The following is a 27,020-nucleotide window of genomic DNA, read 5'->3' as shown; positions in this document are numbered from 1 at the left end:
GGATCTAGCTCGATCCCACAGCACTGGAACGGAACTAGGGCTCGGCAAGAACCATCGAACAGGACCGGAGAGAATCGGGACGAAGAAAACCAAAGGAGGGGAAAGGGAAGATCGATTGATTGGGAGACGATGCAAATCAAACCTCCCGTCGATGCCCTAGCCGCTGTGCTGTCGACGCTCGCACAGAAACCTTCGAAACAAATAGACTCCGCTGGTTTCCGTCGAGCTCTGACGACTTCCCCCCTCGAGCGACACCGACGAGCGCCGGAGGTGCTCCTGTCGTCTTCTATTCGTCCGCGAGAGAGAGTGCGTCAAACGTAGGGAGATCGGGGAAGAGATCGGGAATTCGCGTCGGCAGAGAGGGGAAAGGTCGGGTCGGGATCGACGTTCTAAGGGAGAAGGAAATAAAGAAAAGAAAATATATATTAAAACATTTCCTCACTTAAATGGGTATCCCAAATAGGCTTTATCCGTACCTGTAATTGATCCCCTCAAAACCCATCGTACGAGCTCCGAAAAATTTCCATAAAATTCCTAAAATTCTGAAAAATATTTATAAGGCTATTTCCCAAATAACCTTTTTATTTAAATTTTCCGATATCTTACATTCTCCCCTACTAATAAAAATTTGGTCCCCAAATTTCGCTATAACTAACAGTAAACACTATAATATAACCAAACAGTATAAATGCTGAAAGAAACTCTAACCCACATACCTCAAGTAAAAAGATGAGGGTATCGAGCTCGGATCGTATCCTCCAACTCCCAAGTAGCCTCCTCATCAGAATGATGCTGTCATCCGACTTTAACCAGTCGGACAGTCTTGTTCCGCAGCTGACGCTCTCTATGGTCCAGAATCCGTACAGGAACCTCCTCATAAGTAACGTCAGGCTGAATGGGAACTGATATATCTGATAGTACATGTGTTGTATCGGTTACGTATCTCCTCAGCATAGATACATGGAATACATCGTGAATGCCCACTAGAGATGGTGGTAGTGCCAGATGGTAAGCTACTGCTCCAATCCTCTCCAAGATCTGGAATGGCCCAATATATCATGGAGCTAGCTTACCTCGAAGACCAAATCTCTTCACCCCTTTCGTGGGTGAAACTCTCAAAAATACATGATTACCAGTAGAGAACTCCAGGGGTCTCCGTCGCCGATCAACATAACTCTTCTGACGGTCCTGAGCCTCTGACATCCTCCGTCTGATAGTACGAATCAACTCTACCTCCTGCTGAGCTCTCTAAGGTCCTACCAACTGGGCCTCCCCAACCTCTTCCCAGAGGGTGGGTGTCCGACAAGGTCTACCATACAAAGCCTCAAACGGTGCCATCTGGATAGCCAATGATAGCTGTTGTTGTAGGCGAACTCCACCAATGGCAGGTGGTCCTCCCAACTGCTTTCGAAATCCATAACACAAGACCTCAGGAAGTCCTCCAAAGTCTGAATGGTCCGCTCTGACTGTCCATCTGTCTGCGGATGAAATGCTGTACTGAAATAGAGCCGTGTGCCCAAAACCTGATGTAGACTCTGCCAGAAACGGGACATGAATCATGGGTCTCTATTTGATATAATACTCAAAGGAACACCATGTAACCTGATAATCTCTCGACAGTATAACTCTGCTAATCGATCCAGAGAATCAGTCTTCCGGATCACTATAAAATTCTGAAAAAAATTTATAAGGCTATTTCCCAGAAAAGAGATTACCCTTGATGTGAATCCCTTCGCAAATCCCGCTCGTCCAAGGTTCGCTGGATCTCAAGGTTGTCAAGTGTATAACCCTCTATGTGTATCCACACGAACAAATCAATGGAGAGAACCTCTAAAGATGTGCTAGCAACCTTAGAGGATCAGCAATGGTGGAGGAGAGGGAGAGAAGAAAGGTAGAGAGGAAGAAGAAGGAGGTTACCAAAACCAAATGAAACTCACACTTGCGAATTAAGTGGTCGGCCACCTTTTGAGGCTTATAAACCTCCATGGGATTTCAAGAGTCACAACTCTTGATCTCCCTCATGAGTTGGTACACACATGTGCTAGTCTTGATGATGTGACACATCATCATTAGTCCACTTAATGCCAACTCACAAATGAGGAGGCAATGGTCAAGTCAAACTTGACTTTTCATCTTCCTCTCAAGTCAAGTCAAACTTGACCACTTCTCTCCCATGGTTGATCAAATCTAACCATTGGTTCAAGTCAATTTTAATTTAATGAATCTCTATTCATTGAATTAAATTGGCTCAATGAGTCTAAGTTCAAATTAGACTCATTTAACGCATGAACCAAATTGAGTCCAACTCAATTAGTTTACTTTGGATTACTCTTAATCCAATTTGGTTCATCACATGAATCTAATCCTCTTGGTTCATCAAATGAACCTAATCTCCATCTAATTGCTCTTTGTGTGTGACGCTATAGGTTCTTGTAACGTTGGCAATGCTCCTAAACCCATTTAGAAGCATAAGTAATGAGCGGTATCTAGCAACACATCATTACTACCCAAGTTACAAGAATGTTGAGATCCAACATCACCTTATGACTCTTCACAATATGTGACAATGTCCTTCTATCCCAGATATCTAGATTGATCAATGTGAGGCATAGACTGTGTCATCCTCTAATCAATCTAAATCTTGAACTCCAAGTAGACTCACTCAATCAAATGAGCTCAACATCTCATATTGACTCATTTGGGCATGACCTTGCACTTAGTGGTCTCACTCTATCAAGAATAATGATGTCACTCCCGTCATATAGGAGGGATAGATCACATCTACATCACTCACATCCCTCCGTATAATTTGTTACATACCCAGTAATCGCCTTTATAGTCCACCCAGTTACAGGTGACGTTTGACGAAACCAAAGTATGTAACTCATTATGTAGGGAACCATGGTGACTTCAGGTCCAAGGACTAATAGTCATACTAATAGCCACATGAGAAAGTATATGAAACTCATATAACGATCCATGATACTTTCTCATGGCGGGTCATTCAGTATACATTCTCCAATGCATACCCATGTGTCAACTTGATATCTCTATATCCATGACTTGTGAGATCAAGTCATCGAGTTGACCTACATGCTAGTCTCGTCGCATTAACATTATCCCTGAATGTTAATACTTGACTAGGAATGATTAAGAGTAGTGTTCCCTATATCATCTCACTATCGATTCAACCAATCGATTGATATAGGTAAGAACCTTCTACTCAAGGACGCTATTATACTTAGTTATTTGACACCAATACAAGTAAATATAATAACCATAAACAAATGTCTTTATATACATAAGAAATATGATACAATGAGTCCATACAACAATCATTAAATGATTGACTCTAGGGCTCTAACTAACATTTATTTAATTTATGATGGCTAGGTGATTTGGCTTGCCTAGGTATTTTTAGTTCTCTTCTTCTTTTGCTCGACCGACTTGTGTAGACCGGACGTGCTTGTTTGCCCGCCCTGACAGGACCGAATGAGCTGGTCACCTACTTGATTTGGTTAATATTGATCGGTCAGGTCTATCCCCTCGAGTCATAAAATTTGAGTGGGGTTGATTGAAGATTCGAGCGGGATTCCTTTATGCTAAATACTCGTTCGATTTTTAATGCCCAAGTGCATTTACTGGTACCCGTGCACCCTCTTTACTTGATAAATTCGGCTAGCCAAATTGGGCTGACCAGGTCTAATTGAAGATTTAGGATGGTCCTTCTTTTTAGGGTTCCTCGCCTTTTTCAAACATAATGCCCCTCTCAGGAACATCATCTTCTATGCTATCTACCTCTATAATCGTGCCAGAGTTCTGAAAAAGGGAAAAAGGGGTGAGTAGGGGTTTTACTTCATCATCTTCTTCTTCTTAGAGATTTTTCTCCTCCCTGTTCGATTCACGATTCCTTCTGCCCACCCCTCTTCTCACAATGGCTTCTTCCTCTGTTGCCGAATGGTTCGCCCATTGCTCTTCTGATCTTACAGAACCAAAAGCATATAAACTCCAAGTGAACTATGGCTTCCCTTCATATATGACTATCCCTACCCCTGAGGATCGTCCTCATCTTCCACCCTCAAAGAGTGTGGCTATCTTCTGGGAACAGGATTTGTCCAGCTTCCTGTTCCCTCTCCACCCTTTTATTGTCGAGGTTAGCGTGTATTTCAACATACTGCTAAATCAGTTTATCACTCAATCTTTCTCTATTTTGGATGGTTTCATTGTTGTCTCTCGATTGCTTGGCTTTCCTTTATCTCCTCGCTTGTTCCACCACTTCTTCGCCCCTCGTCAGGTAGAGGATATCCTTTTTAAGTTTTAGAGTCGTCCTAAAGCCATTCTATTTAATAGAATCCAAGCACATGGAGAATGGAAGTATAAATTCTTCTTTCTACATCTTCCTTCTCCTCCTCCATATCCTATAACTTGGCAACAGACTCTTCCTGTCCTCCCTAATCCCCAAGATATGTTCGCCGACTTGACCTTTCAATCTTCTCTGTCGAAACTAAGGGGTGCCAAATTTAGTCTGCCGACGTTAATTGCTGAAGGCCCGAAAGGAAGTGTCCCTAGTGATCTTCGACCTCTTACTCTTGATGACAAATGGGAGTTCTTCCTCTGAAGAAGCAGAAATCCCTTCAATTGGTTCTCAGGAGGAAGCAGGCCAAAAGTTGAAAGAGTAGGATTGGAGCGACGAGCTTGTAATAGTTCCCCCCTAATTTATTCAATGATAATTTATTTAGTGCTGTGTTTTTGTATATAAGAGTTGGGAGAAGGGCATCGACTGAGAAAAATGGAAATCATATATCAGTAAAGAAAATGATGAGGAAATAATAAACAAGCACACTTAAAAGGTATCCAACTTACCAAATGAAACCTCTAGTTCAGTGTCAACTGGGCTTAATCCAAAGAGAAACAATAAACCCTCTGCAATTAACGCCGATAGGTAGAATTTAGCACCCTTCAATTTTGATAAGGAAAAGTGAACGGTAGGGTTTGTAAGAATATCTTTTGGATTATGCGGAGGAGGAAGATTCCGTATCTAGGCTATGGGGTATGGAGGAGGAGAAGGAAGTCGTAGATAGAAAAGGTTATATCGTCATTCTTCTTATGCGGGAATTCTATTAAATAAAATGGCTTTAGGTCGAGATTGGAACTTGAAAAGACTATCTTCTACCTGACGAGGAACAAAAAAATGATGGAATAGGTGAGGGGATACAGCAACAAAACCAACGAGAATGGAAAAGGATTGGGGGATAAGTTGATCGAGAGGTATATTGAAATAAACACTGACATCAACAAAGAAAGGATGTATAGGGAACCGAAAACCTAGTAAGGCTTGGTCCCAAAAGATGGCTACATTCCTTGGGGGAGGAAGATGAGGGACATCGGTAGGAGAAGGATAAGCTAAATAGGAAGGAAAACTGTAGTTCACTTGAAGTTCGTAAGCCTCTGCGTCGCCAAAGTTGGAACTGCAACGAGTAAACCACTCGCTGGAGGAAGTCGTCATGGCTAAGAGAGGGTTGTGGGGAGAGGAATAGTTGCTAATGGAACAAGAAGAAGAAGGAAAAACTTAGAAATGGAAGATGATGGGTTAAACCCTTCTCTTCTTCTGCCCTTTTAAGAAAAACCCTTAAGCGAACACTGAAAAAGTAACATAAGAGAGGAAAACACAAGATCATAGGGATAAAAGGAAGAGTGAGATTAATAATAGGTCATCGGATGTGAGGGTATAAATTTGAGTTTGTTTAAATAAGTATTTTAACAGCAAGAAAGTACACATGTAACCATACTTGATACAACCAATCAAAGTAAAAGGTGATGCACCGGAGGAACGAGACCAAATCCAAAAAATATCAAGACCCCGAAGAAAGGTAGGTAAGTTTGGTGGTCATCCTCTTAGAGTGCCACACATTTCTTTCTTTAAACAACTCACTTGATCCTTATAGACCGATCGGACATGTACAACAAGGCAAAAAGAATAAGGTCAAGACACTCGGCCGGTCAATATAGGCCGAATGAATATCTAGGTCAAGTAAGAACATAAGTCAACTCGATCGACCAACATAAACCGAGTGAGCACTTTAAATTACACCAAAAAGTATAATAAGGTTACTCAGTTCTTATGAATCGGGCGAGTGTCTAAAAATAAAACACATGAGTACAGATAAACTCGATCGACCCTTGTGGTTCGGGCGAACGTTGACACTATAATAAGCGATATAAGGGAGTCACTCGGTTTATACAGGTCGGGTAAGCTCCTAAAAATAAAATATATGCAGATATAAATTTGGTCGACCCTTATGAATTGAGCAAGTGCCTAAACTGTACAAATACCTCTAAGGAGTTCACTAGGTCCTTGGACGCCGGGCGAACATACAAGTAAGAATATGGGTACAAACAAAATCAATCAATCATTATAAGTATAACAGACACTTAAGTACATAATAAACTCAAATAATTATGATCAGCCATTATAATAAAGTCGGATTACAATGATTAATGCATCAAAAATAAGTCACCAATTCGTTAATAGTTTAGGAAACAAGTCAGCAGGTCAATTCTTGATTAACCTTATCTTATCTAGGAAATGGGGAGGAGGGTCAGCAGAGAGAAAACCCTTTTCCTTGAGTTGTTCTATAACCCCATCAGTCCCATAATCGAAAGCCCTGAGGATGGAGTCTACAATGGGCTTGTTGAAGTCAGGAGATTCGATGAGGACCTTAGTTTTCTCTTTGAAACGATCACCCTCACCAGCCTAATAACTAATTCCTCCTGAGAGGCCTTTAGCTTAGCCTCTTTAGTAGAAGCATTTGTCTGGGTTGTAGTCAAGGATATATTTAAAGAGGTTATTTCTTTATCTTTGAGGCTCAATGCAGAAAGTTTATCAGCTAATTCAGCCTCATGACTAACTTTTAGTGAGGCTAACTGGGAGGATAGCTGGTTAGTTTCCATAATTTGCTTCTCTAGCTTAGAGGATAATTCAGCACTAAGGCCAGTAGCTGATTGAACTTGAGATTGAAGGATCTCGATTTTGGCCTCACATTGGCTTAATTTCTCGGTCGCCTCTTGTAACTGGGCGGAGAGGCTATATATTCTTTCAGTGACCCGGGCAACAGATGTCTCGGAGACTTGTTTCTTTAGCATTTCATTCTCCCGACTTAGATCATATATCAACCAAGCAATGCTCATGCTGACAATCCAGCTCCACAAAGAGGTGATAATTAGAGAAATATTGAAAAAGAAAATTATAATAAGTAGAAAATAATTATACCTTAGTCTCATCAAGGAAAAATTTATCAGCTAATTCAAAGGGAGTGAGTCCTTCAATTAGTGGGTGAGTCTCCTCCCAAGCAGTAGTGAAAGATTCTCGCAATAATATAGGGAGGAGAGAAGAGGAAGGAGAGGCGGAAGATAGGGAAGTTTGAAGGGAAGGGGGAGCAAAAATCAAATAAGGAGCTTCTTGGGAAGGCAAAGAAAATTGTTCAGGGAGCGACATAACAAAAGTAGAACAGAGGTGTCACCCTGAGTAGATTGGCCTGAAGGAAGTAAAGTTGGAGAAAAAGTTAGGGTAGGGTAAAGAGTGGATAACGTAGGCTCAGAAGAGGAAAGATGAATATTCACAAGGTCATCAGAGGAAGAAATGACTCTTCTTTTAAGAGAATGAGCCAGTGTTAGTTTGCGCCCTGAGCGTTTCTTAGTAGGAGCAACGGTAGGGGTGGCTACGGGAGACTTCTCTGAGCTTACAGGAGAGGTAAGCTCTATGATTGAAGAAGAATAGGGGAGGTTATTTCAGGAGCGGCTTGAGAACTAGAAACCACAATTGGTGGAATAGGGACCTCTGTCGAAGGGGGTTGATTCAACTCAACAAGAAATTCCTGCTCCTTAGCAAGGATCTATTCCTCCTCTAGACCTAGCTGTTCATCGATTAGAGCTTCAAAAACGACATCCACTACACAAAATAGAAGAACATTTTAGTTAGTAAAGAAGTAACAAAAGATGAATTAGGGATTACCCAAGGAGCCACGCAGCTCAAGCTTGACGGGGTTCAAACCAAAAAGATATAAAAGATCATCATGTATCCATTTATGGATAAAGAAGCGGTGACCTAACAATTTCTTTGAATTAATGGGGAAAGAAGGATGTAGGTGAAGCTCTTTAATATCAGGGAGAGAAGGGAGAGAGGATTACCAAGCAGAAGACCAAGGGATGAGCCTGGGAAATTTTATGAAGAAATAACAAGATTTCCATCCCTTGAGTGAGGAAGACATCTCTTCAAAAAGAACCATCTTAGGATGAGATTGAAAGAGGAAGACGCCAGGCTCTGATTTCTTAGGGTAAGAAAACATGAAGAAATTTTGAGGCGTAGGAGGAATGTCCAAAAGGTGAAACATCATATATAATCCACACAGATAACGAAAAGCGTTAGGAGTAAATTGTTATAAAGGAATATCAAAATATTTGCTTATTTCAACTAAGAAAGAGGGAATGGGAAAACGTAGGCTGGCTATCAGTTGATTTTTAAAGAAGGCAATGCAGTTCTCGGGGGGAAGGTGAGGATGAGAATCTGAAGAAGGAATTATAATACGATATTCCTTAGAAATTTCATATTGTGAACAAATAGTAGCTTGATCACCCTTTTGGAAAGTAGAAGAAACTTGAACATACCAAGGGACGATAGATTCTTCAGCCATTACTGAAATACAAAAACAAAAGGAAAACTACTTACTAAGGATATAGAAAGAAGAGGATTACAAAGGAGGATCAAGAAGTGGAAAGGACCACGAAACACTAAGAATTGCTAGATAGCATAAGGAAGAAGACGAAGGAGGCGAAGATATGAAGAGGTGTAGGATTTTTTTTCGCTAAAAGAAGACTAATAACGATCACCGTTAGATGAAAACAGAGCTTATCAGGGTAACCGTTGATCTATTAGGGTAGAACAATAAGAAAGAGGCGTTTACAAAGCGTGCAGGCCATGACGCCACTGAGTAAAAGGGAAGGACACGTATCTATCGCCCATAAATAGGTATTTATGATGGACACGACAAATCAAATCATGTCCAAGCCGACGCGGTATAAATCATATAACTTCAACATCCTCTTTCCATTTAAAAACAAAATCACAGGCGAAGGAATGGCGAGAAAAGATGTTCGATTTTCTAGGTGTAGTAAAGAAAAGAATAGGGAGATGATATAAAATAATAATAAATCAAAACTATAGTCTGGTCATTCAGGCCTCCTTTGATTATATTCGAGGGGCAAAAATACGCCTGGCAGGCCAAGACAGGCTGGGCATGAAAGCCTTCAGTTTTTTAGTATGAGATCGGTTGAGATTGTAAGGTAGACCGAGCTCATATTGATTAAGAGCCAAAATGCCACTGGTCATTTCACAAGCATAACTCTTGAATTCTCATAAACAATACACGACACTTTACATTAACATTAGTAGTGACACAATCATAACTCTTAAATTTCCCTAAACGAATACAGTAAACCCTACCAATTTCGTCGCCTGGAGTTAGTGAAATATCTTGCCCACCCTAGTAGGGGTATATGGTAGAATAACAACCTAAACAAAGTTTGAAACAAAGGGAATGAACAAGCTGACTCATTACACGTTCCGTGGGATGAAAATAAATTTTACCCGATATTAGTACCGATAGGAAATTTGTCATCCAACGGAATTTAATTTTTATAGGAACCACCTGATTGTTCTTCCCATCCTAAGTGTGGTCGGGTAATAGAATGACATCCTGGACACAAGGAGGAGGTTTGTCCTATCCTCTGGCGCTTGTATGGTTCACCCTCCGCAACATGTGACTGAGAGGTCATCTCTAGCCTAATCTGATCCAACTCGGCTTGTAGAAGATCCACCTTAGTCTTCTGTTGGTTCAAGACTTGTTGTTGTTGAGATATTAGTAAACCATCTATATGAATTTTTCTGGTTAGAACAGTTATCTCTGAAGAAAAAAGAGTTAGTCAGAATAATAATATATATAAAGAATAAGTTTTGACAGTTTTCAGACTGTCTGATCATGACTTATGGGTGTTGTAGACCAAAGCAACAATGGAAGGGACTCACAAGAGGAAATGGATGGTGGATTCTAAGATTAGGAAGAGAATCTTGGACCTTGTTTGTACTTGTTTCAAGTATACAACTTGTTTGGTCTACTTCACTGATCATTGTTTCTATTATGGCAATGCTTTTCAACTTCAACAACCTATATTGATAGATGCATACAGACTTTTAATATTAGGAACTGGTATTTGCCACTTTATATTCTTTTAGTCAAATAATACCTATAGCTTCTCGGGATTTGGCCTTGGTTGGTGATCTGTGAAGCAACCCGTGTATATGATGACATGTTGTTTGCAGCCTGTAAGTTCATGAGTTGAATTGATCATTGTCATATTTCTCTTTTTGTGTTTGCATATTTGATGTAGGTTGTTACATAAACCAATAAGAAACTTGGTTTGTCTATGAATTTTTTATTCAGCTGCATTTCCATATTTTCCTACAAAACCTTGGAAAGTAGTATAATTGTGGTAACTTCTATCGGACAGCGGAAGCTTTTAGCCCAGCAGATGAGACAGGAGAATTTGGATAAAGGAATGGTCTACCCACCATTATAATTATCGGTCGCAGTATTTTCTGTTGTTTGATGTGTGTGTTGCTACCTTTGTGTGTCAAATGAGATGCATAACATGTTACTAAGTTGTTTTCAGCCCCGGCCCAAGGCCGGGCGGTCCTGGGCGATTGCCCAGGGCCCCAAGTTTGGAGGGGCCCATAACTGTTATATATTTATATAATATATATATATATATATATATATATATATATATATATATATATATATATATATATATATATTAATTGTTTTAAGGATTAAGTTTTGTAAATGTATACTGTTGCATGCTCTTCCGCCGCCGCATAAGCTAATGGCTCAAGTTTTTGAAGGGGCCCACAACTTTAAATAATTATATATATATATATATAGAGGATTAAGTTTTGTAAATATCTACTGTTGCACCTGCTTCCGCCGCTCAAGTTTTTGGAGGGGTCCATAACTTTAAATAATTATATATATATATATATATATATATACAGTTTTGTTCCGCTGTGGAACAAAACTTGCGGAACTGTGCGGACCGCCCTCGTGGCAAAGTCCGCGTCACGAGCTGAGAAAACGCGAAAACGCTGCCACTATTCCACTTAAGCCCTAACGCGCATTCCTCCTCGACTTTCTTCTCTTCCCGCTGCCGCCGCGCTCAATTCCTCTCCCTCTGCGTCGTTGGTTTTGCCCTCGCCTTTCTTCTCGCCGTAGCCTTTCTTCTCGCCACCGCCCTCAGCTTCTCTCCCTCGCGTCGCGGGTTTTGCCCTAACGCGCCAAGTTCTGTGAGGTTTCCTTCTCGTCAAGCCGCCGCCCTCTACTGATCCTCCCTCGCGGGTGCTGCTCTCGGCCGCCGCCCTCTACTGATCCTCCCTCGCGGCTGCTGCTCTCGGCCTTGCGTCGAGAAGACTTTGACGCCCCACTTGCCGCAGCCATCCTCGTCCAGCAGCTGTCGGCCTATCTAGGGTTTCCGTCTCTCAACGCAACCAATTTCTTTGCAGGTACAACCAGCAGCTGTCTCAAATCACAGATTCTGCAATTATGTTATCGTTTCTCATTTAAATTATTGTAGCAGTGTCCGCACCAGATTGATACTCCACTTTAATTGAACTTGAAGTTTTGTTCCTCTAAGCTGAATCTGTGATTTGTTATGTTATATTTTGCAATATACAGTTTTTCTGTTGAATTTAACAGGCATAGGAATTATCAAATGGGAAGAATTTATAAGATCAATTAACAATATCAGTGTGCATGATCAATGTTTTTATAAGTTTTGATGGTTTCTGTTTTGATGTAACATTTCTGTTCTTAGTCACATTGGCCAAATAACTCAACAGGCATAGGAATTATAACTAGACATTCTCCTATAATGTCTACTAAATTAGTTAGCTTCACACTACCCTTATGCGTGATATTATAAAGAAGTCTGCACCTAATTGTTTATTTATGGTTTCTGTAGTGCTTTAAGTTGCAATCAAAATTTTAGAATGCTCCATATATTGTCACTTGAATACCATATATATTTTCCATTACTTATGTAAATAATAATGAGGTTTTAATTATGGTTTTTATCTAATTATATTTTGTCAATTATAATGTGATGGCGCCTAGAAATGGAAGAAATTAGAGTTGATGATCAGGAATACATTCCCCAAGTTTCAGAAGATCGAAAGCCACAAATTGGAATGGAATTCTCATCACTAGAGGATGCATATTCATTCTACAACCAATACGCAAGAGAAGCCGGATTTAGTTCAAGGATGCACACGAGCAAGAAAAATAAAATAACAAATGAAGTAACATGGAAACAAATTGTATGCTTTAAAGAAGGGCATACAGATCTAATGCGGTGGAATAAACATGCAAAAGTTGATCAACTGACAAGGGAAAGAGCACGTGGGTCAGTTAGAACGGGATGTAAGTCAAATATTGCATTTGTCAAGAAACAAACTGGACCTAATTGGGTTGTCAGTAATTTTGTAGAAACCCATAATCATCCACTTGCAACTCCATCAAAGGTGCATTTGCTACGCTCACATCGTAATGTTTCTGCTGCAAAGAAAGCTTTAACTCAACAATTTTCAGAGGCAAATGTGCCAACTTGTCAACAAATGAGATTATTAGAGATAGAGTATGGAGGACCTGAGGGTGTAGGTTGCACAGAAAGAGATATTAGAAACTTTGAAAGAAATCTAAGGGATGAACAAAAGGGTATTGATGCTGAAACACTCATCAAGTTTTTTACATCTGAGCAAGAGAAGAATTCGGCTTTTTTCTTTGATTACCAGACTGATTCAGATAACAGATTTAGTAGGTGCTTTTGGGCTGATCATGTATCAAGAAGAGCATACAGTGTATTTGGTGATGTAGTGGTATTTGATACAACATATAACACCAACAGATATGGCTTGATTTTGGCACCATTTGTAGGAGTTAATCATCATCATCAAAAAATTCTTTTTGGCTGTGGGTTTCTTAGTGATGAGAAAACTGATTCATTTGCTTGGTTGCTTACAAAGTTCTTAGAAGCTATGCCAAAGGTGCACCAAACATTATCATCACTGATCAGGATCCTGCTATGACAAAAGCTATTGCACAGATTTTCCCTCAAACAGTACATCGATATTGTTTGTGGCATATATTGAATAAATTCCCAGATAAATTGGACCCTTTGACTTTCCGAAACCACTATCAAAACATAAAGAATGTCATTGCAAATTCTACAACACCTGATGATTTTGAAAAGTCATGGGAAGAAGCTATCAAGTGTGCTAACTTAGGGAATAATGATTGGTTGTCTTTGATGTATGAACTGCGACACAGATGGGTGCCAATATATTTTAGCCATATATTTTGTGCTGGAATGTCAAGTAGTCAAAGATCCGAAGGCTCACATGCATTTTTCAAGAGATATGTCTCAAATAAGAACTCATTGATGGATTTTATCACCCGTTTTAATAGAGCACTAAGACACCAAAGACATAATGAGTTGGTTGCAGACCATATTGATATGAATGAGCATCCTAAGATTAATACAAACTGGCCAATGGAAACTCAAATGGTTAAGGTGTACACAAAAAAGAAATGGCTTGAATTTCAAAGTGAGATGACCGAGAGTCATGGTTATTACGTGCAACATGCATTTACAGGTGTTGATTCAGTGGTTTACCATGTGATGAAATTTCAAAGTTTTTCTTCCTCCAAATCAAGGGTGCTCACGCCGCATGATAAACAAAGAGATTACATATCGTGTAGTTGCACAAAATTCGAGTTCGAGGGCATTCCATGCAGGCATATGTTAGCTTTTTTTCGTATCAACCAAGTGTTTCATTTGCCCGATACATATATACTTAAGCGATGGACAAGAGATGCAAAAGTTGGAGCAGTATATGGTTTGGGTGAGCAAAATGTCATCGATGATCTAGATCCAGAAAGGTTTTTGATGTCGAGACATTCAAGGTTATCCTATAAAGCTTCAGTATTAATTGATGATGCATCTTTGACTAACGAGGGGACAACCTTTTTAGATGAACAATTTGATTGTATCTATAATAAAATTCAAGAGTTGAACATTAGTAGAGCATGTAGTGATAGAAGTCAAAGGAATAAATCCATGGATGAGGGTATTGGTATTATTGATCCTTCTTTAGTTAGAACAAAGGGATGTGGGAAGAGATTGAAATCAGCGAAGGAGAAATCAACCTCAAATTCAAGGCTATGTCATGGATGTGGGCATCGAGGAGTGTCACATGACAAGCGTAATTGTCCAAATTTACAGCAAGGGTAAGTGTCGATTAATTCTGCAATTATATTATAATTTTACTTGCAAGAACAGATTAATTTTATTATATTTTATAAATATGACAATGTGTTAATTATCAGGTCAACTCAAGATAATTGTCACAACAGCGTTGGCGATATATATGAACCAGATTTGGCATCTATATCTGGTATGACAAAAAATTTTCTGTTGAATTATAGTGTTTTATTGAGAAAATGGAATTAATAATTACTTTTATTGTTACAGGTTCTAATAACATGCATTAGGATGCTAACTATGGTTGGTATTCATCTATTTGCTTTGTTGGTATGTTTGATTGGTTTATTGTGTTTATTATATGTTTAGTGTTATGATATTAGTATACATTGCTCTGCACTTTATTGAAACGTAGTGTGTATAACTTTTGTTAATCCTTCACCTCTTAAATAAGATTGCATTCATGCACATTATTCCTATTTATTAGTAATTTTCATTTACTTGACATTTTTCTTAGCCACTGGATTTACATGCGAAGTCTGGTGATAGAATATAAAGTTGCTTGGACACCTTGATGTGCTGGAAACCGACTTTGATATTGGTATAGACTGCTCTGCATTTTATTGAAAAGTACTCTGTGTAGAGAATGTTTATCATCCTTTGAGAATTAAAGAAAATACAAATAGGTATTTTAGTGTGGGTTTAAAATTTTGAGATTTGATACTTGCTAGTTTTTTACTTGCTGTGCGCATAAACCAGATTTCATAGCTTTGAGTGATTATGTGATTGTAGCACAGTACACAAAATGTACACAAACAATTAGAAGAGTAGTGAATGATATATTTTGTTATATTTTACAATCCTAAACATCATATTATTGCATAAAATAACCTCACAAAGATCAACTTCTTAATTTTATAGATCAAACAAATTTAGCTACATGGATGTCATATTATTTATTTCTTATATTGTTAATCTGATTCACATACTGCTTTAATTTTTATTTTATGTTGTGGTATCATATTTTTTATCATTCATATACTGTTTATATTGTTTATCCAATTAGGCTGATATTTTGCTGCGTGGATATCTTGGTTGGAAACTATTCGCTTACTCTTTTCAGCGTGGTGTTCAAGTGCTTGAAAAAGTTTGTAAGAGGCACAGAAGATGACAGTTTGGTAATTGAGTAGGAACTGTATTCCTAATGGATGTATTATCTGACATCAAAAACTATGTACTTTGGTAATTGAGTAGGAGTTGTATTCCTAATTTATGTATTATCTGACATCCAAAACTATTTACTTGTGGATGCTGGATGCAGTTCATGGAAATGAAAATCCTGACAACTCTTATGGCATTGTGTTTGATGTGTCTTTGATGCTACATATTTTTTCTTTAATTCTGCCTATATCTCTCATTGATTTCTTGTATGTGCCTTGCACATAAGATGACACTGAGATATATCTGTACACTATTAGTCATTTCTATTCTTTTTTTTTTTAGATGTAGCACAGGCTGAAACTAGTAATAGTTTCATCAATAAGCTTCAATCTAGCAGAGAGGGCTCGGTAGCTACTCATGTATTTATGCTACTCAGTTTTATATTTGCTTGCTCTTTATTATGCTTCATTTTCTATCGGCTATTAATATGCTGTTCACTTGCATGTCTTGTTTGTCCTTTATTTCTTTATTACTGTCTTATAATACACTTAGAGGGCTTGGTAGCTCGTTCTCCGGACTAGGTCAGAGAGGGCTCGGTAGCTCGTTCTCTGGACCGGACGAAGTCAGAGAGGGCTCGGTAGCTCGTTCTCAGGATCAATCCTATTATCACATAGGTGTTGGATCGGTCAACAGACCGATCCAGTGAGACTTTGATTGTCTGATCGATGCACAGACCGATCTGGTGAAACTAGGTTTGCTGATCGGTCTGGTGACCGATCAGGAAACACTCAGTAGCACACTGAGTGTAATCTGATCGGTCTGTAGACCGATCAGGAAACACTCAGTAGCCTACTGAGTGTAATCTGATCGGTCTGTAGACCGATCAGGAGATGATGTCGCGAGAAGGAAAAAGGCAGGGGATCGGTCTGTGGACCGATCCATATGCACTCTGATCGGTCTGTAGGACCGATCAGGCCATATCCTGATCGGTCTTGGGACCGATCAGGTGGGAGTGCGAGGAACCGCACTCATTAAGCCCTGATCGGTCTGCAGACCGATCAGGCCATACCCTGATCGGTCTTCACGACCGATCAGACATCAATTATATAATTTATCATGTTTTGAGAAATAAAAACAACTCATTAAGCCCTGATCGGTCTGCAGACCGATCAGGCCATACCCTGATCGGTCTTCACGACCGATCAGACATCAATTATATAATTTATCATGTTTTGAGAAATAAAAACAACTCATTAAGCCCTGATCGGTCTGCACACCGATCAGGCCATACCCTGATCGGTCTGCACACCGATCAGGCCATACCCTGATCGGTCTTCACGACCGATCAGACATCAATTATATAATTTATCATGTTTTGAGAAATAAAAACAACTGCGAATCAGAAGCAGAAGTATTTCCCATCCATGTAAAAGGAAAAGACCAAAAGTTTAGATAATTGCTGCAACCAGCTGCAGCATAATGTTCTGCTCATTTTAAGAACAGAGACCAATCCAAATCGACAGCCCATTTAGAGCTAAAATTGTATAGAGCAATTCATAACTAAATATGTAGCATCAAAGACAGAATACAACAATTCAAAAAAGTTAAGATAATTGCTGCAACCAACTGCAGCATATGTTCTGCTCATTTTAAGAACAGAGACCAGACAACCCATTTAGAGCTAAAATTGTATAGAGCAATTCATAACTAAATATATAGCATCAAAGATATAATACAACAATTCAAAAAAGTTTAGATAATTGCTACAACCAACTGCAGCATAATGTTCTGCTCATTTTAAGAACAGAGACCAATCCAATTTGGCAGCCCATTTAGAGCTAAAATTATATAGAGCAATTCATAACTAAATATGTAGCATCAAAGACGGAGTACAACAATTCAAAAAAGTAAATATGTATAGAACTACTCAAAACAATTGATTCATTACAACTTACAAAATCCATCCAAAAATTAAAAAAAAAATATTCAAATGTCATCATCCATCATTACATTTCTTTATCACATTACAACACTAGCACTACTTAACTAGACCAACCAACAAACAAAACAAGTATATAGCCAAAAGAAATAAATTGACTATGACTAATATCCAAACCATAAGTGGTACATTCCAATTTCTCATATTATGTCCAGGATAAACAATGTGTTCACTTCCAAATCTTGACTCCGCTCTTGGCAACATCCTACAATGTATATCATTGGTGTCTACATTTAGTCCAGTATCGGACCTCACCCACTTTAACCATCCATGCTGCCTACATTCATAATATAGTCTTCCTGGGTTCTTGATCGATCTAGAGACTAGCACAAATGCTATTAATCCGCAATCCCTGCAACGTACAGTTTCATATTGCGTTTGGTTGATGGTACTGTTACTTGATGATGCCATTCAATAACAACCTAAAATTAAAATTTCACAAAATTAAGTTAAACAATAGCAGTTTGCATAAGTAATGAAAAATATAGATGGTATTCAAGTGACAATATCTGGAGCATTCCAAAGAATTGATTGCAACTTAAAGCGCTACAAGAATATAACTATAGAAAGACTTGTATTGTATCTCAAAGATTAGTGAAAACTCTGTCAGCTAAACAACTTGTCAACTGATGTCGAACTTAAACAAATTGAGACTGTATATATATACACCTCTGCTCTCTTGTAGAAACAAAGAGTAAATTAAATTCAAACAAAATATAAAGATATTCAATCCACTTGAAACAGAGAGGCAACCATTTAAGTTGACCTTCAGTGCTTGAAATGACATGATCATTAGTAATGCTATTGCTACTTATCGCACTTCCTCAGCTTCTCAGGCAGCAACCAATCAATCTATCGTGATGTGTAGTAGGCCATAGAAAATAAATCACTTTGCTAGCTAGCGCTGATTGCATGAGCCTCTGAATGATTGAAGAAATCTAAGGTTCGAGTTGGACGATGATGAGCATCTGTCGATGGATTATTGTGTTCAACTTAAATTTGCTTTAACTCAACTTTACAAAGCATGAAGACTTGGCCACAGTTCAACAGAAAAACTGTATATTGCAAAATATAACATAACAAATCACAGATTCAGCTTAGAGGAACAAAACTTCAAGTTCAATTAAAGTGGAGTATCAATCTGGTGCGGACACTGCTACAATAATTTAAATGAGAAACGATAACATAATTGCAGAATCTGTGATTTGAGACAGCTGCTGGTTGTACCTGCAAAGAAATTGGTTGCGTTGAGAGACGAAAACCCTAGATAGGCCGACAGCTGCTGGACGAGGATGGCTGCGGCAAGTGGGGCGTCGAAGTCTTCTCGACGCAAGGCCGAGAGCAGCAGCCGCGAGGGAGGATCAGTAGAGGGCGGCGGCCGAGAGCAGCAGCCGCGAGGGAGGATCAGTAGAGGGCGGCGGCCGAGAGCAGCACCCGCGAGGGAGGATCAGTAGAGGGCAGCGGCTCGACGAGAATGAAACCTCACAGAACTTGGCGCGTTAGGGCAAAACCCGCGACGCGAGGGAGAGAAGCTGAGGGCGGCGGCGGCGGCGGCGGCGGCGGCGAGAAGAAAGGCCACGACGAGAAGAAAGGCGAGGGCAAAACCAACGACGCAGAGGGAGAGGAATTGAGCGCGGCGGCAGCGGGAAGAGAAGAAAGTCGAGGAGGAATGCGCGTTAGGGCTTAAGTGGAATAGTGGCAGCGTTTTCGCGTTTTCTCGGCTCGTGACGCGGACTTTGCCACGAGGGCGGTCCGCACAGTTCCGCAAGTTTTGTTCCGCAGCGGAACAAAACTGTATATATATATATATCCAAGAATCCAAACTTTAAATGATTATATATATATATATATATATATATATATATATATATATATATATATATATATATATATTTTGTTCTAAGAATTAGGTTTTGTAAACCTTACACTGTTGTCTATTATATGTTGCATCTGTTCTTCCGTCGCCGCACAAAGCTCAAGCTCTTTCAATTTCTATCGACGATCTCCTCTTTCGTATTCTCTCTACTTCTCAGTTTTCTCGTGGATTTTTTGTTTGCTCTCCTTTCTACCGGAGACTCCGCGAGACTGCGACGATATCACAGCGAGTGAGAGAGGTTGCACCTTTGCCACTTCTCTACACGGCTGCACCAGCACCTCCGGCACGTTGCACTTGAAGTTTTTGAGCTTACGGTGCGGAGGTTTGCGAGTTGCGGTGGTTGCGGGTTGTCATCTACTCATCTTTACAATTTTATCTATTGAAAAAGATTTTTTAGAAAATCTTGAAATTAATAATATTATATAGATGATTTTACATCTAGAAAGTTAGAAGAAGTCATTATAAATAATTTTTACTTTATGAAAAAAATTAAGGGTCTATTTTGATTATTTCGCCCCGGGCCTTCTGATTGTTAGGACCGGGGCTGGTTGTTTTTAATGAAAATATTTATGGTTCTTTTTCTGATACACTATACAGTTAAAGTATTGAATTCATTCTTGAGGAAGCAAAGGTCCATGCTGGCGAACTCGTTGTCGAGAGGCGAGTGAGCGTCCACACCGGCGACTGGAAAGGGAGAGAAAAATACGAAAAAAAAGTTGGGAGGGAGCGATGATGGTATGTCTTCCCTGATGAATCGATCTAGCCTGAGGATGTCCTTGTCTAGTTCATTATATTTATAATTTAATATTTAATATTTGTTTGGCATTCAACATTACAGCGGGGATAGCTCAGTTGGGAGAGCGTCAGACTGAAGATCGCGTGTTCGATCCATGCTCACCGCATTTTTTATCCCATTTAATCTACCAAATTTAAGCAAATACTCACCGGCCTTTTACCAGGATTCAATTTACCCGCTTAAATTATCAAACCTTAAATTCCTTCTAACGCATTTACCCATTAAGTTTACAAAATATAAGTCCACCCGAATGTAGCTTACCCTTAAGTTTACAAATTTTAAATCCATAACCTAACATTCTTAATCAACTTTTGTATTTGTTCAAGATTATTTGATATTATATAAATGGAATTTAAATTTAGCTAATTTATAAAAAAAATATTTAAGTTTATTTTTATTTTTTATTTTTGAATTTCATTCATTTAAAAGTTATTAAAATCTAAATTGGAGCTTATTTGATACTTTTATATTTTTAAATTTACTTGATTTGTTAATCTCATGAGATTAACAGTCATGAGATTAACAGTATAAACTTATTTATTTGTTTTATTTATAAATTTAATAGGAGCTATATGATCAACATGATTTATTAGTTGACTATTATTCATAAATATTATTTTAAAAATAATTTAAAATTTTTATTTATGAATATTAATAAATTAAACATATGTATTCTAATTTATTCATTAAATTGATCTAGCGAAACTTAAGAAAAGAAGTCATCTTGTGCGCAAACGGTAGTTCTTCTCCATTTCACTGGAAGAAAAACTTGCCGAGAAGTGAAGTGAAGCAAGGGATTCGTGTTCAATTTACTTGGAAATGGAACCAATGTCTGATGAAACACGCCCCTACAACGGCGCCTATGTCGGTCTGCGCGTAGCGAAATCAGCAGAGTTCACATTAGGAATAGAAGAAAAAAATCCTGGCCACAAGAGCGTTGGAAGTGGAGAGGTAGAAGGTCACCAGAGGAGAGTACGCCGGAGGAGAGAACGACGGAGGAGAGCACGTCGGAGGAGACGGAGAGAAATGCCGGAGACAGAGAGAACGCTGAAGTGGAGAGGCCGAAGACGGGTTCTGTGCCCTAAATCTCGATCCTAGCGATGGAAATAATATTTTCGTCGCTAGTTAGAGACGGAACATTTAATTCTGTCTCTAATTAGCCAATTTTAGTACACAACGCATCTTCTCACCCTTTTTCCACGTCTCTAATTAGCGATGAGATATTACTTCCGTCTCTAATTAGAAACGAAATTTAAATGTTCGTCTCTAATTAGAGATCGATATTAATTTTCATCGCTAAATGTTACTGATTATATCACCTTATTGATTATAAACACCCAAAATAGAGACGAAATTATATTTCCGTCTCTAATACTATATTTTTTTTAGTGATATTTTTCTACAAAACATTGGAAAGTAATATAGTTGCGGTAATTTCTATCGGACAGCGGAAGCTTTTAGTGTTGGTTAAATTTTGACTCCATTGGCCATGGAACAACCAATCAATTATTGGTCTATGTATTTGGAATGTGAAATGTGAAAATAGTTCCAAAAACTGAAACGGTTCTCAAAACCGCTGTAACTACCTTCCCTTGCTTCCAAAATTTCGATGATGGCAGAATATTGGAGCATGCTATAAATTTGGTCCCTGGTTCCTACTCCTCTCGTGTCTTCTTCTTGAGACAAAGATACACCATCATTTCTGTGTGGAGAAAGGGCCGGAAGCATCAAATTTTGTTACAGTCGTCTTCCTTGATCAAAAACGATGGCCGGAGGTATATGGTTTGCAAATTATGTAATGTTTATATTTGGTATCAGAGCCTGCTGCCTCTGCCTCAATTTTTTATGCTTAGCCATAGTTGAAATTACTGCTTCTGCCTCTGATTCTTCCTTGCAAACTCAATAAAGATGGTGCTTTGCAAAAGGCACTTACCTGTTGTTGAACTTTGAGTTTCTTTCCCAGCAATCTTTTGTCCCAAATAGTAATTTCTGCATTTTGAAAAGCTACTGGCACCGCCGAAGCCATCGCATCGCATCGCGGGGCTGCTGGCATCGGCGAAGCCATCGCATCGCGGGGCTGCTGGCGTCGGCGAAGCCATCACATCGCGGGGCTGCTGGTGAGCGCAGGCTGCAGGCGTTGCAGCAACTTGCATGGGCGGCGAGCAGTGTCGCCGAAATTGGGAATATGGCAGAAACTTATCGCATCTTTGATTTAAAAAAAAAACCTTTTATTTTGTTTAATTTCTTATTAGGCTGCATGTTAATTTTATTTTGACCTTATTAATTATCCTCTCGATTTTATTGCATGATATGAGCAATTAATTAATTTTAATTGTAGAATCATTATGACATGTTAATTCATTATATAAAATGTAATAAATTTTATCCCATAGGAAAATTTATTATATTTTATGTAATTGATTTGGATAAAAAATATGTAGGATGATATTGAAATTTTAATTCAAATGTAATAAATTTTATCCCACAGGAAAATTTATTATATCTTATGTGTTTGATTTGGATAAAATATCAACTATATGTTTTCTAATTTACCCACAGGGATTAGAAATAATTTGATAATTTTATCATATTATTTTATGAATCTAATTGAATTAATGCTTTGGCCCACAAGCAAGTTTTATGTCAGTAAATTCATATTTTAGACATATTTTACATTGGTAGATATGTCATGTTGTTTAATTAGCTTCAAATTTTGTAACATGAGTATGATTAATTTTTGCTTTGTAGTTTGTCAACCTGCTAATTTCTCTGATATGATATGTGATGTTCCTGAGCTCCGAGGGGACAATTATAAAATTTGGAAGGAGAGAACTCTCCTTCATTTAGGTGCAAGGACGTTGATTACGCCATAAGGAATGATGAACCGCCTTCTGAAAATATTGCTCTTTATGAAAAATGGGAGCGATCTAATCGCCTTTCAATAATGTTCATAAAGACCAAGATCTCAGATGGCATTAGGGGTTCCCTTGAGCATTATGACAATGTCCGTGACTTACTGAAGGCAATCGATGATCAATTTGTGTCTTCAGACAAGGCTTTAGCTAGCACCTTAATTCACCAATTCTCATCCATGAAGCTAAGTGGGATACACGGTGTACGTGACCACATTATGAGGATGAGGGACATTGCGGCTCAATTGAAGAGACTTGAGGTTGAGATGTCTGACTCTTTCCTAGTGCATACATTCTCAACACTTTACCATCGCAATATACCCCATTTAAAATCTCTTATAATACACATAAAGAGAAATGGTCAATTAATGAACTTATGACCATGTGTGTTCAAGAGGAGGGTAGACTTGCTATGGAAGAGGGTGAGAAGGTAAATTTGACTACACCTGGAAAGAAGAAGATATTTCAAGCCAAAGACAAGGGCAAGATTCCTGCCAAAAGGGACATTCAGAAAAGTTCCAAATGTTTCTTCTGCAAGAAGAAAGGGCATTTAAGGAAAGATTGCACCAAGTTCAAACAGTGGCTTGACAAGAAAGGTACTCAACTCTCTTTTGTTTGTTATGAATCTAACATGATTGATGTTACTCATGACACATGGTGGATTGACTCTGGTTCTTCAATTCATGTTACCAACTCCTTGCAGGGCTTACAAGACCTACGAAAACCAGTGGGAAGTGAGTGTTACATTTATTCTGGAAATAAAATGTTCTCACATGTGGAAGCCATTGGCATTTGCAAGCTTGTTTTAGATAGTGGTTTTATTTTAAGTTTGGAAAAGACATTTTATATTCCTGATTTTGCTAGGAATCTAATTTCAATTTCAAGACTTGTATCTGTTGGATATTCCTTTAATTTTTCAAATTCATCTTTCAGTATTTCTTATGAATCTGAAATTATTGGATGTGGTACATTGTCTGATGGTCTTTTTCGTCTTAATTTAGAAAATGATAATCACTATTCTTCTATGCATGTTGGTGTTAAACGATGTGTCATTAATGAGAGTTCCTCTAATTTATGGCACAGGAGATTAGGTCATATCTCCATTGAAAGAATTAAGAGGTTGGTACATGATGGAGTACTTAGTACTCTTGATTGGACCGATTTTAGTACTTGTATAGACTGCATTAAAGGTAAGCAGACCAACAAGTCAACGAAAGGTGCCAAGAGGAGTTCTAAATTGTTAGAAATAATTCATACAGACATTTGTAGTCTTGATTTAAAATCATATCGTGACAAGTACTCCATCTCCTTTATTGATGACTTTTCTCGTTACATGTATCTCTACTTATTAGACAGCAAAAGTGAAGCACTTGATGCTTTCAAAAATTTTAAGGCTGAAGTAGAGAAACAGTGTGACAAACAAATTAAGATCGTAAGATCTGATAGAGGAGGAGAGTACTATGGTAGATACACTGAGAGTGGACAAGCAACTGGTCCATTTGCAAAGTTTCTTCAAGATTGTGGGATTGTTGCCCAATACATCTTACCTGGTTCTCCAGATCAAAATGGTGTAGCTGAGAGAAGAAACCGAACTTTAATGAACATGGTTAGGAGTATGCTTGCTAGCTCCAAACTTCCTAGGTCATTATGGACTGAAGCCCTAAAGACGGCGACGTACATATTAAACTGAGTTCCAACTAAAGCTGTCCAAAAGACACCTTTTGAATTGTTTAAAGGTTGGAAACCGAGTTTACGACATCTACGCGTTTGGGGTTGTCCAGCCGAGGTGAGGATTTATAATCCACATGAAAGGAAGTTAGACCCGAGGACCTTAAGTGCATATTTTGTTGGTTATGCCGAAAGATCCAAGGGATATAGATTTTATTGTCCTTCTCATAGCACTAGGTTTGCGGAATCAAGAAATGCCAAATTTCTTGAAAATGATTTAATCAGTGGGAGTGATCGTTTTCAAGACCATGGTCTTGGGAAAGATCATCAAGATACTCAATGCTCCACTTCAACTAGTAGACCAATTGTTATAGTTCATAATGTGCCTTGTGTTCATGCGCATATTGAGCAACAGGTCCAAGAGGTTCCACAAACCGATCCAAATCCAGTTGATCCTGAGGTTCAGCAAATACCTGAAATTGTTGAACAATTTGTTGAGCAACATGATCCTGCTACACAGGAGAGTGTTGATGCACCATTGAGGACTGCTGATCCAAATTCAGTAGACCCTGAGGTTCAGCAAATACCTGAAATTGTTGAACAATCTGTTGAGCAACATAATCCTGCTACACAGGAGAATGTTGATGCAACATTAAGGAGATCTACTAGGACTAAGAGATCAGCAATTTCTGATGATTATGTTGTGTATCTACAAGAATGTGACTACAATATTGGAGCCGAAAATGATCCTGAAACGTTTTCACAAGCCATGAGTTCTAATGTATCTGACTTATGGTACAAAGCCATGAAAGAAGAAATGGATTCTATGGCATCTAACAAAGTCTGGGATCTTGTCAAGTTGCCTAATGATGTAAAAATCATTGGTTGTAAATGGGTCTTTAAAACTAAGAAAGACTCAAAAGGCAACATTGAGAGACATAAGGCTAGACTTGTTGCCAAATGATTTACTCAGAGGAAAGGGATAGACTACACGGATACCTTTTCTCCTGTATCTAAGAAAGACTCATTCCGTGTGATCATGACATTAGTAGCTCATTTTGATTTAGAGCTGCATCAGATGGATGTAAAAACAGCATTTCTCAATGGTGATATAGAGGAAGAGGTTTATATGAAATAACTAGAAGGATTTTCCTCTAGTAGTGGTGAGAATTTAGTCTGCAAGTTAAATAAGTCCATATATGGATTAAAACAAGCCTCTCGTCAATGGTATTTAAAATTTCATGATGTTATTACTTCATTTGGTTTTGAAGAAAATATCATGGATGTTTGTATATACCAGAAGGTTAGTGGGAGTAAGATTTGCTTTCTTGTGCTATATGTGGATGATATTTTGCTGGCGACTAATGATAAGGGTTTGCTATATGAGGTAAAACAATTTCTTTCTAAGAGCTTTGATATGAAGGATATGGGTAATGCATCCTATGTCATTGGCATAAAGATTCATAGAGATAGATCTAGAGGCATTTTGGGTTTGTCTCAAGAGACCTATATCAACAAAGTTCTAGAGAGGTTTCGAATGAAGGATTGTTCACCAAGTATAGCACCCATTGTGAAAGGTGATAGATTCAATTTGAATCAGTGTCCTAAAAATAAGCTCGAACAGGAACAAATGAAAACCATTCCATATGCTTCAGCTGTTGGAAGCCTTATGTATGCTCAGGTCTGTACTAGGCCTGACATTGCATTTGTTGTTGGAATGCTTGGTAGATATCAGAGTAATCCAGGTGTTGACCACTGGCGGGCTGCAAAGAAGGTTATGAGATACCTTCAAGGAACCAAGGATTACATGCTTATGTATAGACGGACTGAGAAATTGGAAGTCATTGGATACAGTGACGCAGACTTTGCTGGCTGTATTGATTCACGTAAATCAACATCTGCTTATGTGTTTATGTTAGCCGATGGGGCTGTGTCATGGAAAAGTGCCAAGCAGACCTTGATTGCTACTTCCACTATGGAGGCTGAGTTCGTCTCTTGTTTTGAAGCAACCTCGCATGGTGTATGGTTGAAGAGTTTCATATCTGGGCTTAGAGTTGTGGACTCTATTTCAAAGCCTCTGACATTATATTGTGATAATTCAGCTGCTGTGTTTATGGCTAAGAACCATAGAAGTGGTAGTCGTAGTAAACATATCGACATTAAGTACTTAGCCATAAGAGAGCGTGTTAAAGAAAAGAAAGTGGTTATTGAACACATAAGCACTGAATTGATGATCGCGGA

This window comes from Zingiber officinale, chromosome 8A, assembly GCF_018446385.1.
Source record: "Zingiber officinale cultivar Zhangliang chromosome 8A, Zo_v1.1, whole genome shotgun sequence".
NCBI classification, from domain to species: Eukaryota; Viridiplantae; Streptophyta; class Magnoliopsida; order Zingiberales; family Zingiberaceae; genus Zingiber; species Zingiber officinale.
This window is presented reverse-complemented; position numbering follows the sequence as displayed.